The sequence below is a fragment of the Haliaeetus albicilla genome, chromosome 25, assembly GCF_947461875.1.
Source record: "Haliaeetus albicilla chromosome 25, bHalAlb1.1, whole genome shotgun sequence".
NCBI lineage: Eukaryota > Metazoa > Chordata > Aves > Accipitriformes > Accipitridae > Haliaeetus > Haliaeetus albicilla.
The window spans coordinates 6,648,831-6,663,651 of NC_091507.1; the positions used below are offsets into that span (position 1 = coordinate 6,648,831).

Sequence of the window (14,821 nt, forward strand, 5' to 3'; positions counted from 1 at the left end):
ACCAATAGAAAAACACCGAGAAAAAGAGAGCAACAATGTCCTGCCTTTCAGTCCTGGTAACCGTTCTGGTGATCTTTTGGTTGCCAGATAAACATCCTTCAGGCAAAGTTCAATTCACCCTCTTCAACTCTATACTTGAACAGTGCTGATGAAGTTTCTGTGTGAATAATCTTCTAAAATTCAATGAATTTTCTCCTGCAGATTTGAAAATTGAGATTTTATTTAGTTTCATATCTTGGTTAAATGAGGGCAGACTTGCTGAAGAACAGTAAAAATGATATCATGCTACCTTGACAGCATGATGACCATCTGTCATTAAACCATAAATTTTGCTCTTGTTGAACTTTGTAGTAAAAAAATGCAAATATTTTTTTCAAATGTACAAACCATTTATTTTCCACAATGTCAGGCTGCATTATTCTAATAAAAACTTAAAAGAGAAAGTTCATGTGGTAGCAGTTCAGTTTAGGACTGATTCCTGGCATTAAACATTTTTTACTTTTTAAAGATTAGCTGAAATATAAAGCATGAAAATTTGGTCTTTTTATAGGAATTTTCAGGAATCGTTAATAGCAGATAGTATTACCACCTAAAATGTATATTCCTCCAGCTAAGTTACAAAAATACTGCTTTGTGTTTATTCTAGCCATTTGGTCTCCTGGGTTGATTTCACTCATTTCTGATGAAAAGAGAGAGAGAGGGGAACAGAATATGGAAATTGTGTGAGGATTAATGGGAAGAATTGGTAATACAAGATGCATTAGAAAAGAAGGAAAATAAGAGAAGTAAGGAAGAAATGTAATGATGCTAAGATAAAGTGGCAAAACAAAGTGGGGACTGAAAAAGGCAACATTTGCAGAAATAAAATTACATAGGGCATGATTTCATTATCTAACTTTTTTTTTTCCTTTGGCAGTTGACAAAAAACCCTGTCAGATTAGAAATAAATAAACCTCAGGGTATGATAGAAAATCAGAAACAAGATGAACAAGACATGAACTATCGTAGGTATTTGTCTAAAATTATCATGCAGTTTTCATCTGCTTTGTCTTCCAGATTTGTCTCTAATGACAGTTCTCAGTTTCCACACTATATACCTAGCTTGTGCCCCAGGCATGAAATTCTTACTGGCTTTTATTTGGTGAATTTGCCTTTCTTTGATATGTGTGATTCTTTCAGGTCCTCTGAAACCAATATTCTACTTTACTAATAGTTTGAATGCAATGTATTCATAAAATACTACAATATGCATTCTTATTTTTCTGTTTTTCTCCAGAGGTCTTAGTATAACAGATGAACCATTGTGTACCAACAAGAATATTCAATTAGTAATACAAATAATATGGTGACATTAAAACTTTACTTCATTGTTTGGATTTTTTAATCTTAAAACAGGTAATACTTGGGTTGCACTAGGCAGCATTAACTTAGAACTTGTATAGAAGCATTACAGATAATTTTCAGAAGAGCAATTCTTTCCAACAAAATGGGGACAGGCTCACGGAATATGAGACATAAGGGTGTTGCTAACTGTAGTGTAATTACCATTGAATTGATGAACCTTTCCTCTCTGCTGTAGGACCCAATTGTCCCTTCAGCACATGCATGTCTAGAAGGGAAGAGATGGAGAAGAAGTATCTGTGAAGGTTTCATCAGAGAGGTCTCCTGGTCATTATTCTGTTCTTTCTCATAGTAAATAGAAGCTAACAGAAACTGTTCACCCACAGGGTCCCTTGAAGCATTATAAAGATGCCAGAGTTCTGTGAAAGCCTTTTTGTTTCATCGGGTCTGGAAGCCAACAGTCTTTCTCCAATGGTGTGGTTTGAATAAATTTATAATGCAAAGGCGTTGATGTCTGTACTTATATCTGTACTTATATATTTTCCTTCAAAGAAAAGATCTAGGTTCCTATAATCTCAGCATGATACTATAAGACAGGAGAAAGGCAAAGAACAGGGCATATTGTCATCCCAGCATTCTTTCTGTTAAATCAGTCTTCCTGGCTACTAAAGGCTCAACAGAAGTACGTCTTGGGCTAAAATCAAGGCTGTGCACGCAACTTCTTAACTTAATCTTTTTTAACAGCCTGAGATGATTACAAATTGCCTATCTCTGATGTCAGTAGCTCAAAACGTGTAACCTGCAAAATTGATGCCACACAAGTATTTGGGAAGATACTAACATTTTCCAATATAGACTCACTTGAAGGAAACCAGAATGACTTGGGCTGAGGCAGGGTTAATTAAACACAAAGCCATCTAACATCTCAAGTGCTGTATGAAGGCAAACTACAGAAGAGAAATGGATTTCTCTGGTTTGATATGACTAGTACCCTATCTGCAAGGACATTAAGGAATGAGAAAAATATGCTTTAGCATGCATCCCTGGGAGACATCTGTTTCAGTGTCTCTATGTCAATGCAACAATGTGAAATTTTTTACTTCTTGTGTTTATTATCTCACTATCTAGACTAAAGAACTTTTACTTCTAGTCTTTCACATCTTGAAAAAATAAATCGTATTTAAGCAGCAAGTACATAGACATTTCTTCTGGGACAATAACTATGTATCTTTCAGGCAGGAAAGAAGGAAGTTAGGCTCCTGCTAGATGCATAAAGTACTTTTCTGAGCTTCTAAATTGTTCTTTTTTAACATTGTTCTTGGAGCACAGAGAGGAGTTAATGTTAGTCAAAAAACAACGAGAGAGAATGGACATTTTTTATGTGTAGAGAGAGTCCACAGTCACTACCTAAAGTATGGTTCTGATAGGTCCTGTGAGAAAAAAGAAACAAGTGCAGTTCTGCCATTTATTTACATATAAAAGGAATTAAATTTCTACTCACTGATTTTACGGTTGCAATAAAATCTTTTTCTTATAAGAAGCAGAATACAAAACAATAGTAAAAATAAATACTCTGAAAGGAAACATGTTTGAAGTTTTTATGAAGTGAAACAGAAAACAAATGTTGTCTGATTTAAATGTTAATCACAGTTACTTCCCAAACATAAAAGTCATTGCTATCAAAAAGCACAATATAAAAGCCTGGAAATAATCTCTCAAAACATAATAGCCAAGTCTCTAAACTACTAATAAATAAGGTTTTCCATGCTTCATATGTAGTCTTACATGATGATACACTTACACAAATATGTTGCTTTTTAAACACATAGCGTATGACTAGATATTGACCAACTCAATTCAAATTCCTAAATAAATAAAAAACCCACAAAATGTGTTTCTGTAGGGTACACAGTCTTGAACTTTGACTTTAACTATCACATTTTAAGGTGATTTGATTTCATGATATCTCATTGTCCTTTTTTAATGATGTCGCTATCACAGTTTTCTTTTTCTAAATAGACTTCCATTTCATCTTAATACATCTTTTAACTTCCATTGTAAATTCTGCAATTGAAGTGAATAGATGTGTGTTTTACTGTTTTTTAATCTGCTATGCTTTCATTTTTTTTGATATTGAACTTATGGTTTCTATATGTTGAGTAAGTAAATACAGTTTCCTTATTAATTCACTCACTAATTTTCTGAATTGCAGACCTTATTTGAAATAGATTTCTCCATTGTTGTAAATAAATTGCTAGTTGTCCAAGCACATTGAAAGTTCTTACTGAAAATTATTTTTAAGCACATGTGAATAGAAGAGAACTTCACAATTCATTAGATGAAGTTGTGAAAACCTTTATCTACATTAATTTCTCTACTGAATCCTGCATATTCAACAGCAGAGATTGGAGGCTACTCTATTAATTTATTCTGAAATCCGAGTTTCCCAGTGCTTTGAGATAGAGTAGTAGAATTTTTTCATGGACTAAACTCCTCAGAAATGACCAACGTCATTTAATTCGCCTCTCTGAACAAACAGTTTTTAACAGAAGATGAACTGAACTAGATTTTTAAAATTATGTCTCTCGAAGTTATTAGGTCAGTTTAGAAATAAAAAGTTTTATTTATAACAGCTCTCCTCCTGCTCACTCTGTCCTTTAGAACAAGCTAATGCTTCCAGGACCCATTTCATTCAACTCTGTGGTATTCTGAATGGCGGCAAACCCCTCACACTCCTCTCCTAAGAAGTTCCTAGGAAGGGACTTCCTTCCACCGCATCCAAGGCACAGCTGTCTGTTTTTTACAGCTTTCAGCAATCTCTTAATCTTTCAGAATGAATTCTCAGCTCTTTACTGTGGCTTTCCCTCTTCTTTTCTACCTGCAGCTCTTCAAATCTTTCCGTGAGCATAATCCTTTGCTATTCGAGGAATCATACAGTCTGTCCGCCCATCTTTCAAAGGGAAACCAAATTACTACATTGATCTTCTTCAAGGAGCATCTCTCAAAACCGAAAAATTACTACGCATCCAGATTGCGACTTGAGCATAAATTCACATCGTAGTTGAAACTGGTAAATGCATTGGTCTAAAACCCAGAAGTTTTATTTTGCAGGAATTTTGTTTTCCAGTGTTTGTTTTGCAATTGGTAAAAAAAAAATCTTGCCTTACTTAACCTTTATAGATACTCATGGGAATACATTTACAGGGTATAAATTGGTATATGCATATAATCAGTTATAATAACTAAATGTCTTGTATGCTCTCTTCATCTTTCTATAATATAGAAGGCATTTGACCCCAAGGGCTAGATATCGCGTGCTTATGCCCTAAATGACTTCATATACAACTGAAACATGTTACCTTGCCTAAGCTGAAGGACTTAGATCTGCTGTGGTGTAAGAGAAAAAACTGCTTAAGTCTTGCTAATGTCATATATTTTTTCTGATGAAATGTTTCCACCATATGTAAATTGTGAGACTCTTTGTAGCACAAGATGTGAGTCTCCAAGTTAAAAAATCCCAAACCCTAGTACTTGTGCAAAATATTCCATCATTAGTATAACTATATATATATAGTATAACAGTATAACTGTCACTGAAATGACCTTAATCTCCACTGAATTCATAACAACTGATTAATAGAGGTTGGTCACTAACCAAAACTTAAATAAAATCTGGAAAATATGTTATAAAGACAAATTATCTTTTGAGGAGTCTACCTGCAGCTAGACTATACATCATGTAAAAACCACAAAAATATCCGTATTTTTTCCAAAGTAATTCCCCATAAATGTTAAAAAAAGCCATATTCCATTATAACATTATTCATTAATGACAAGAGAATAAAATTTATTTTCATATTTTAATCTCTTTCTGTAAACCATGAGAACAATCTGATGTGAAACCATCATTACCGCAGTTTCATTTAATACATGATCATGAAAATATGATTTTCTCATGGTGTCTTTTTCCCTCCACATTCTAAGATATTCAGTGAGGATGAAAATTCCCTTTTTGCTTGTCAGATAAGGAAAATACATTTTAATCTTTTTTTTTCCTATTACAATAAGAGTTAATGATGCATATTCCACCTCCCAGTGTTTGTCACATACACACTTTTATACACATTTAGTGAAAATCTTCAAGCCTAATCTGTGTTTTACACTGAATCTTCCTGTACAGAGCAAAAAAAATCCATAAATACCATAAATAACTTTTTGTTAATGGGAAAGCTAATTTCCCCATTAATGTAAAGAAATGTGATGCTATATAATTTAAGGCATTTATGAAAATACATTAAAGAAAAATAGAAATTATTAATATGCTTATCTTCCAAATGAATGCTCACACAAATATTTTTCAGGACAACTAAAATATTCACATTGCTAAAAGTAGTATTCAAACAAAAATGAAAGGAGGGGAAGAGTCTGATGTTTATGAGTTACATCAACCACAAATGAATGTAAGGTCAGACTGTTTCCCCATTATCTTTAGCCTCTTGAAGAAGCTCAGAGTAACATTTGAAAAGAGACACAGCCCTCTGTACACTGGCAGCTTGTGACAATGGTTGGGCAGCTTCACAGTGATTTCCTAAACCTTTAGGTAGTAAAAATACTAGAAATAGATCAGTACTTTTTGGAGGAAAAATGAAACAATGCAAAGTAAAATGTCCTCAGGAATGGAGTGTCCAATGGTTGTTAGATAACTCAGCGTCAGCTTTATCTGAAAAAAAACCCCAAAACCCAAACAAACCAAAATCCAAACCAAAAAACCCTTAGCTGGAAAATGTTGAACTTTAATAAGGTAATGGAACAAAGTTCTAAAACAACAAAACAAAACCTCATTAAGGTTCTATATAAATGCTTTTTTTCTTTCTTTCTTTTCTTTTTTGAGTATATCAGATGGCTTATGAGTCTGACTAATTAACCTCTACATGTTTTACAAGTTGTGGAGGGTTTTTTGGAGGGTTTCTTTCAGGGTTTTGGGTGGGTTTTTTTAGTTATATCTTTCTCTTTAACTGTGAATTGGCCAATGGAATAACAAGCACATGTCTCTCTAGGTTATCTTTAGTCCAAGAAAAACAAAGTCTTTATTTTCCATCCTGTATATCTTCCTTGTCCTGGAGTTCAAGCAGTGGAACATTTCACCGCAATTTAGGAAATTATATTTTATTTTCCCTTCCTCCTTATAATTTCTTATTATGCCTGGTGTATAATTTAATTGGGATTGTTCTGTATTGAAGCATCACCAAAAAAATTGTCATATACTTTATAAAATATCCATTTTATGGCTTCACCATTTAAGAATTATATCATTTATGTTGCAGAAACTTCTGCATGGTACACATGAGGTTTAAGAGCAAGAAAATCCCTGACTACAGGTTTTCAAAGAGTGTAAATTTTTATTAGAACAGGGTGTAAGTATCCTTGGCAGCACTGTAAGTAAAAGTTAAAGCACAGTGATCAACAGTTAAACATTGCTTTCGTTGTTTGAATATCTCCAAATATTTCTTTAACAAGAACAAAGGGATTCACCTGCCAAAATGGGCATTTCCATTGCAACTACAGATAGTCTGTGACAATATCCAGAACATCCTGTAACTGTATTTCAGAAGTTAACGGAAAAAGGTTAATGTGGTTTAGGAAGGTCAAATCTATAATATCATGCATACACATAAAAATTTTATCACATACCTTGTTTAGTGTATTTATCTAAAAAAACACTTGGGTGTGCTAAGACAAATTATATTTTATTTTGCCACTGTTGTCGACAGTAGAATGAAGTGGTAAATAGGTGATATAGAGGACTAACGGTGACACAGTTAGACTTAATACAGAAAATATATCTACTATGGAAATCCATGAAGAGAATTATAAATCACTGTGATGAGAATAAAGTGCCTCAGGACTGCTGCCTCCAGGTAGTCATACCGCAGTCCTCCAGACTGCAGTTACAGGGAAGTTGTTTCTCCCTTTAGGTTTACACCCAGTAGCTTGGGGTTGTGACAGGATCCTGAGATGGCCAGAGCTTTGAGGTGGCTGTGCCAGTGTGTCTCCCCACAGAACACCGTAAGGGCTTTGAAATAAGGAAAGCTAGGTTTTATTGGGGCAAGAAAGAGAAACACGACTCTTTACGCAGAAAAACCTCAAGGCGATTAGGTCAAGAAAACCAGAAGATAATAATAATGAAAAAAGCCCTATGCACAGCTTTTGCTGTCTCATCGGGGGCAGGTTATTTCTCTCACCTCAACACCTCCCCTGCCCTCCCCAGCTTTGCTCGGGCCCCATGGTGTTCCTTTAGCCCCAAGCCCTGCCTGTCCGCTGCCTGCCCTGCCTGCGCCAGCACGTCTCTCCGCCTCTGTGGCAGCGCCCATGGTAGGTCCCCCAAGGAAGGGGCAATCTCCCTTTTCCTCCACAGGCTCCACCTGAGCTGCCCAGTCCTCTCAATGAGCCCAGGTGAATTGGGAACAAAGAAGCACATAACCAAATATGGTCCCTTACTAAGTCTGTTACAATTACTGCGTGAGACTGTTAATGCACAACTAAAAGACAACAACAAACCACAACTTCGAGATAAATCATGAGTGTTAAGACATTTAATATAATCAGTCATCCCCTATACAAAAGAGACTATTTAATATTTTTGGCAGTTAACACCTTTCTGTACTGAGCTGGTCATTTTGACTGCACATTGTTCAGGCTATATGATTTTTAGAATGTTTTGGCTATGAAAGTTTTTTTTTTGCTTGTGTGTGTGTGTAAAATTCATATTAGAAACAGAAATTTCATGATGCATATAAACAAGTTGCTTTGTAGAAAAAATCTTCCTGACCCTCTGTTGGTATTGATCTGAACTTGCTGTTTGCATAATACATTAAATGTAAGCAAAAGAAGCAAATTATGTACCGTAAATAACTTGTCAAATCATATCCTATAAAGTATTACCAAGCAGTCTTGATACAGACTGATGAATCAACAAAGAATTTTCAAAGAAAACCTAGGCTCTATTTACTTATGGTAAAGAAATTAATGAATAAAACATAAAATAAAAGATCCATCCCCAACTGAATAGTTCTCCTTGCACAGAACAGAAATTTGATTAGCTGTAACTTTCAGAGATGCAAAAAACTTAAAGCTGCAGTTTTCTGAATAATTAAAGACTACATTTAAACTGTAACACTGCTTATACTAACAGACATTGGAAAATATCAAAAATATCAAAGATGTTTTATTAAATATTTCACTTTTTCTACCAGAAATAAATGCGTTGTTAGACGCAGTTTTGTACTATGAGCAAACTTATAAACATGTTTTATACATTAATAAAAAACAAAGAGGGAGAAAATGGTAAAACTGCTGGCTGCACTGCACCTACCACCTGTAATCTAGGAACACGCTAAGCTCTCTAGGACTGACTGTCCTGCCCCTTATAATTCTGATTTGTAATCAGAATAACTCAGCTAAGGTCAGAGAAACAGTGGAAGGTTAAGGTATCTCCATATTTATCCAATATGTATTTGATTAGACCTTCTAAGGAAGATTTGAAAACAAAAATAAGCTTCTCCATGGTATTTTATTTCCCATCATTATAGGAATAGGAACTGAAAGCTGAAAGCAAGCCAAAGTGAAGTAATAAAATGAAACTATAAATACAGACTTAAATATTGTCCATATTTTCTATAGATTTTGAGCAAAGTTTTGTTAACGCAAAACTCACTCTAGATAATAAGATTATTGTTTGGCCTTTTGATGTGAATCAGGAGGGTACCTACAGGATGTTATTTTTGTTAATCAAAACAGAAAGTCATTCCTAGTGATACGAAGTGGGCTGGAGTAATTTTTTAGGCCATTTCTTTTTAACTGACTTTTCGCATTGAAACACTTCTCTGGGCAATTGTGCCAATGTGGCAGATATCTTATGGCTCTCAGAATTCAGGCATGCTCCCTGATCTCTCACTGCATGCCGACACAAATCTGTAATTGTACACCATCATAACACTAGATGTGCCACCCCTAGCTGCTTGTGGTGGCAGCTTTCTTCTTGACATGTGCAGATATAATGACAATCCACTGTGTTAAACTTTGTGAGATCAAGAAAAGTATTCTGGGAGTAACACACCTTGTAAGGTGCCCTGGTTCATGGATTTATCACACCTTTTGGCATTATCCATCTGTTACTTAGTTACATAAACCCCCGCACTTAATTCGTACTCAGTCTCCTCATTTTTCTTTTTCTGTGATTTAGGTGTGTTTTGTGAGTACTCATTGGAAGGTTCTCTGACAGCGCAGGTACTGCTGGATGCATTTATCTGCACACCCGATATTTCCTGGTAACTAAATGACTCCCAGCTGATTTCCCAATGCTGGGCTCAGGAGCAAAATTTGTTTATTTATTTTTCTTTTCTATCTATGTTTAGTCCTAGAGGTGCAGTATAAGCGAGGAACATTTTTATTTTTTACTAACCTAACGAAACTGCTACAGATTCCAAACAGCAACATATACCCACAAAACCATGTTGATTTATCAACAGAAGTTTCCTTTAGCTGTCATGAAAGCAATATCATGCTGTGACCAATCACCAAAACCCTACAATGGAAGAAGACTCGGAGGAGATGGACATAGGCAATGTTCTTGTGATGCCCAGGGAAGAGAGTACAGGGAATGACCCCAGCTGTTGTGAAGAAAACTGAACTTAACACAAAAGAGACCAGAGGGTGGCCTTTGTTTTAGACAAACAGTTGAGCTGATCAACTGATCCTGTAAATGGCCTTCCCTGAAAAAAGGTGTGAATGTCTTTCTGAGCCAGCCAGACCAGCATGGGGGAAGTGTGCTTGTGGCTCAGCCCAACACAGAGTAGAAAAACTGAGCAACCAACGAAATAAACTTTGAAAACAGCAACCGGATTGAGCTGGCTTCAACCCACCTGCTCCTGCCCAGTGACTGAGGGTGATCAGATTCAAAACAGTGTATAGAGGCTGATGATGGGGATCATGTTTGTAATGTGTTCTAACTGTATATTGCAATTGCTATATTTTGCTTGTATTGTGACTTCAGTACATTGCTGCATACTCTGCTAAATCAAAATCCAATGCAATGTCCAGTATCTTCAAATAAGTACATTTGGTATTAAAACACTAAACTTTCCTTCTGTAGAGTATCTGAAAAAGCCTGGTCAGAAACTATTGGACTCTGACACAGGAGTGAAACATTTGACAGATTTGTTAGCTGCAGTGTAGGAGGTCTAATTACAGGACTAATCTTCTCCTGAGGTTGCTGCGTATTAGTTTGCTTTGAAAAGGTCATAAGATGTGTTCGGCTGGCAATAAGTAGTATGATATTTTCAGTGATCCCCTGGTAAAACTCCCTGTATGAGGATCTTATTTTTAAAGTTCTGGATTCTGCTACGTCCCATCAGATTGGATTAAACTGTATCTGTATTTCCATTTCTCAATTTCACAGTTTCTTAAAAAGTACTGGCCTGATCTTGCTCATCTTTTTGCCAGCATTCATATCTACATATCTGTATTTATTGCTGATGTTTATAGAATGTATTTTTTTCTGCTTTTTGGTTGTTTTTTTGGTTTTTTTTTTGTTTGTTTTAAAGATTGTATATATGATTTTTTTTACATTTTCAGAATAGTGTTTCTCCTGGCTGAGACTCACTTTTTGAATGGACAAAAGTAATAATGATTTCATTGACTTTGATGTTGAAGAATCTGGCTCAATTTCCTATTCACAAGGAGTATTAATGTCTTGGCAGAAATGACTAGGCCAGCTCTGCAGCTCAGAGCCAATACATTAATACAGAGCGATAATCACATCGAGCCAGGATCTCTGCCTTGCCAGTTAGAAAATGCAGTACAGGATCTGAGCCCAGGTGGACAGTGCCCAAAAGTGCCACCTGTTGGCTTCACTAATTTTTGGCTGTTCTACAAGCTCCTAATACAAACTGGAACACACTGGCTGATCCCTCCATTGCCATTGCTCTACCTTGACATATTCCAATTCCAGGGAATAGGACAGGAGTCTAGGTGTGTCTACACCAGCTTTGTTCTGTCTTTCAAGAAGGCAAATTCTGTGGAAAGTTGCCCTGTGAAAAAAGGAAAGGAGCAGATTATGCATATTACATTATTGAGTTACATGATACCAAAGATTTTTATGTTTTTCAAGATGTTGGGGGCTTTATTACCACCCCCACCTCTGAAAATCCAAAAAGACTAGAAGCCTGTTATTTATAGTGAAAAGGCTATTAATGTTATTATATCCTGATTAGTTAATTTTATTCCAAGGTTTGATTTTATTCCTGAGAAATTTCTTCTTTATTCCTAGAAATTAGTCTGCAACCCACCTTGTTGTATGTAGTACACAGACATGCTACTAATATGACCTGGTTTCATACTTTTTCATCTGTTGATGTCCATGGATTTTTTTTTGTGGTAGCAATATTCATAACTCGACCTCTCCCCGCCAAAAAAAAGAAAAAAAAAGGAAGAGGCATAGGTGTGATCAGCACAAAGTCACTTAAAATAAGCCAACAGCTAAACTATCTGGGACTAGAATGCAAACAATTAATCCCAGTGTAGCTAGACATTCTATCAGAGCAACCTAATTTTACAAGGACATTTCTCTAACCATATTACATGATCTATTCTGAAAGATGTATGAAGCAAAAAATCCAACAGTTCACAGTAACGGCTAGTTATTCTTCCAAAACTGAAACAACAGTAAACCGTAATAACAGAGTTTTATAAGAACCAGGCTGCATGGAGATATTTTTTAAATAACAAAGTTCAGAAACTATTTGAAGTGTCTTCTAAAAGAACTTACATTTTTTTTACAGATACTTTTGTGAAACAAGTAACCTGTATGTATTAGCTCTCCGTGCAGATACAGGATGTGGGCATCAGAACACATGCGGATAAATAAATGATAGACAGACAGATTTCCTGTGTTCCAGGATACAAGTGCATAACAAGGTAGTTTAATTGGCCAGAGACACCTGAAAGTGTTATTTTCAAAGTAGGGTGAAGCAAATGCGACTGGCATTGTAATTCAGGAAGTGGAGTCATAAATTAAAAAAAAATCCTCCACCACCACAAACATTTGGGAACTGCTCCTGATCCAGACATAATGTTGGACAGTAGTCCTGTGTATCACATACTTCTACTCGCTCTCTTGGAAAACAGGCAGTTTCCACGCATCTGCACTTTGAGAACTAACCTAGTTTGGGCAGGACTAAACAACGATGATACACAGAAAAACAGACAATTCTGAGGTCTTTTTGTCTAACCAATACTAGATTGTTTTGAGGGTACCTTAAGGTCCATGCTCTTCATTCTGCCAGTTATTATGAGATTTCCTATTAGCTGGAAGCTGAAGAGGTGATTAGTTGGCCCCGGCTCTAGAGCTGTTGATGATAATTGGTATTTTCAGCATGCATTCTCTGCTTGGTCTGTGTAGTATATGATGCACATGCAGTCCCAATGTCACTTTTCAGAGCCCTGTAGTTGATTGACTGTGAAAGAGGAACGTAGTCACACACACTCGTGCATTCCTCATAATGGGACATTTTTTGGAGTAAGAAACTGCTGAAACAGTTGTGTAATAAATAATTAAAAGATCCATCTTGATATTCTACTAAATCTTGTTTATATACATACTCAACAAAATGTAAAAAATACATGACACTGCCTCACAGCAGTTTACAAAAAGAGATGAGTTCCTGTCTGTGCTTCACAGAAAAGTGGAGAAGCAGTGCAAAAGGAAGGGAAGTATGTTACTTACACATAAAATACTTCTCTCCACTCTAACCAATTATATATGCACTCTCTGTCTCTCTCTATGCCAATATGAAAACTAAGCCTTTTGAATAAACGTCTTTGAAGTCAGTGTCAGCTAGTGTTTGAAGTTAATGAGTAAAACCAGCTGATTGATTACAATTGGGGGGATAGGAGGGACAAGGTCATTCTTCTAAAAGGGTACACATTCACTGCTGCCTAGTAAAACTCCTGGTTTAGAAGTAACAGCGGTCAGAGGCAGAAAGAGGAAGGACTCACTGTGAAATGAGAGTGGAGGAAAGTAGACTGTGTTCTGTAGTTTGCAGACTAAAGTAAATCAAATACATTAGATAAAGGAGAAGTAAACAATGCCTAAACCAATACAAAGCTTTCCTTTCTAACGATGAGCTAAGGTTGAAACAGAAAAGAAATCATTCATTCATAAAGAAGAGGATATCAAATCACTTTCATTTCAGCCTGTCTTTGTGAAACGAGAGACAAAGAATCCTGAGGCCTACATCCAAGGAGCATCTAAAGTCTACAGCCACTAAACTGATGGCAAAAAAAATGTGTTAGCTGTGCCTTGGTCATTGCTTGAGGTTATCTGGTCAATGAAAGGATGCTACAAAAATGCTATGTAGAAATCTGCACTTCTTGCAGTGGAAATGACCTTTAACACACATTTTCTCTCTAGGAGAAATGCTTGATTTAATAGAGGCACACTGTAGTAACAAGAAATCTTATCATTAGAAATAGATGTGTTTGGGTTATATTTGGTATACTAACTGTGATTTCCTTGCAAAGCAAATGTGAAAACAAAGCATGCACGCAGGAACTCTAATGAGGACGTGTCTTTTGGTTTAGGTACTGTAAAAGCACATACTGAGTTATCCATCCAGAGAGCAGAATCCGTATCAGGTAAATCTGATTCTTTTGTTTCTTTTTGCTTTAGGATGAAGATTTTCTCTGCCGTGTAGAATTTGCTTCAAAGTTATTATTCCATAACCAGACAAAATCAGAACGAGAACAGTGGCAGGTAACCTTAGTATACTGTTAACTCTTGTGTAGACAAGTTTTGGTCAATAGAGTTACAAAAATAATTGTATTGGATCTAAGTCTAATTGCATAATTTGTACTTAGCATTAGAGATTATGTTTGTCCTTCACATATTAAAAAAATCTGCAGTCATCATGTGCCCTACATGCCTAGGTGCTTCATCTCAGTTAATGATTTCCATATCCCCTCTCATTTAATTTTTACTGCATCCAATCTGCATAATAGTCAAAGGACACAGATCTCATAGTTTTATATTCAATATATTGTTATGGGCAAAAAGAAAACATGCCTTATAGAGAAAGCCAAATATTTATTGTCAATAATAACAACAGTTGAAATCATACATACCCTTTTCTCTGATATTATTGCAAAGCAATGTTACATATTAATTTACCATGTATTTTTCACATACATCAGAAACTTGTTCTTTGCACTTTCTTTTTTTTTTTTTTTTTCTGCTGAATCCAGTTTTGCCCACGTCCCAGGACTGCATTTCTTTAACTGACCACTTGTGAGCTATTTATAGTCCCAAGGTTGCCAGTGCCAACCCGTGCCCTTGGTTTTTTTATCATCCCATGTTTATAGTTCTCTACAGTACGCATAGAAACATATCTGTCTGGATATGTAATGAAGGCTGAGGTACTTTCTC

The 14,821-nt window shown here is 35.8% G+C and overlaps 1 long non-coding RNA gene across 1 annotated transcript in view; it reads right to left on the minus strand.

Annotated features, from left to right (window-relative positions):
- The window catches only part of LOC138681930 (uncharacterized), a 31,424-nt gene extending 23,601 nt beyond the window's left edge, over positions 1-7,823 (minus strand). Inside the window, exon 1 of the long non-coding RNA XR_011322159.1 lies at positions 7,189-7,823. This is a non-coding gene — a long non-coding RNA (uncharacterized lncRNA). The remainder of the gene's footprint in view (positions 1-7,188) is intronic.
- Positions 7,824-14,821: the final 6,998 nt, after the last annotated feature.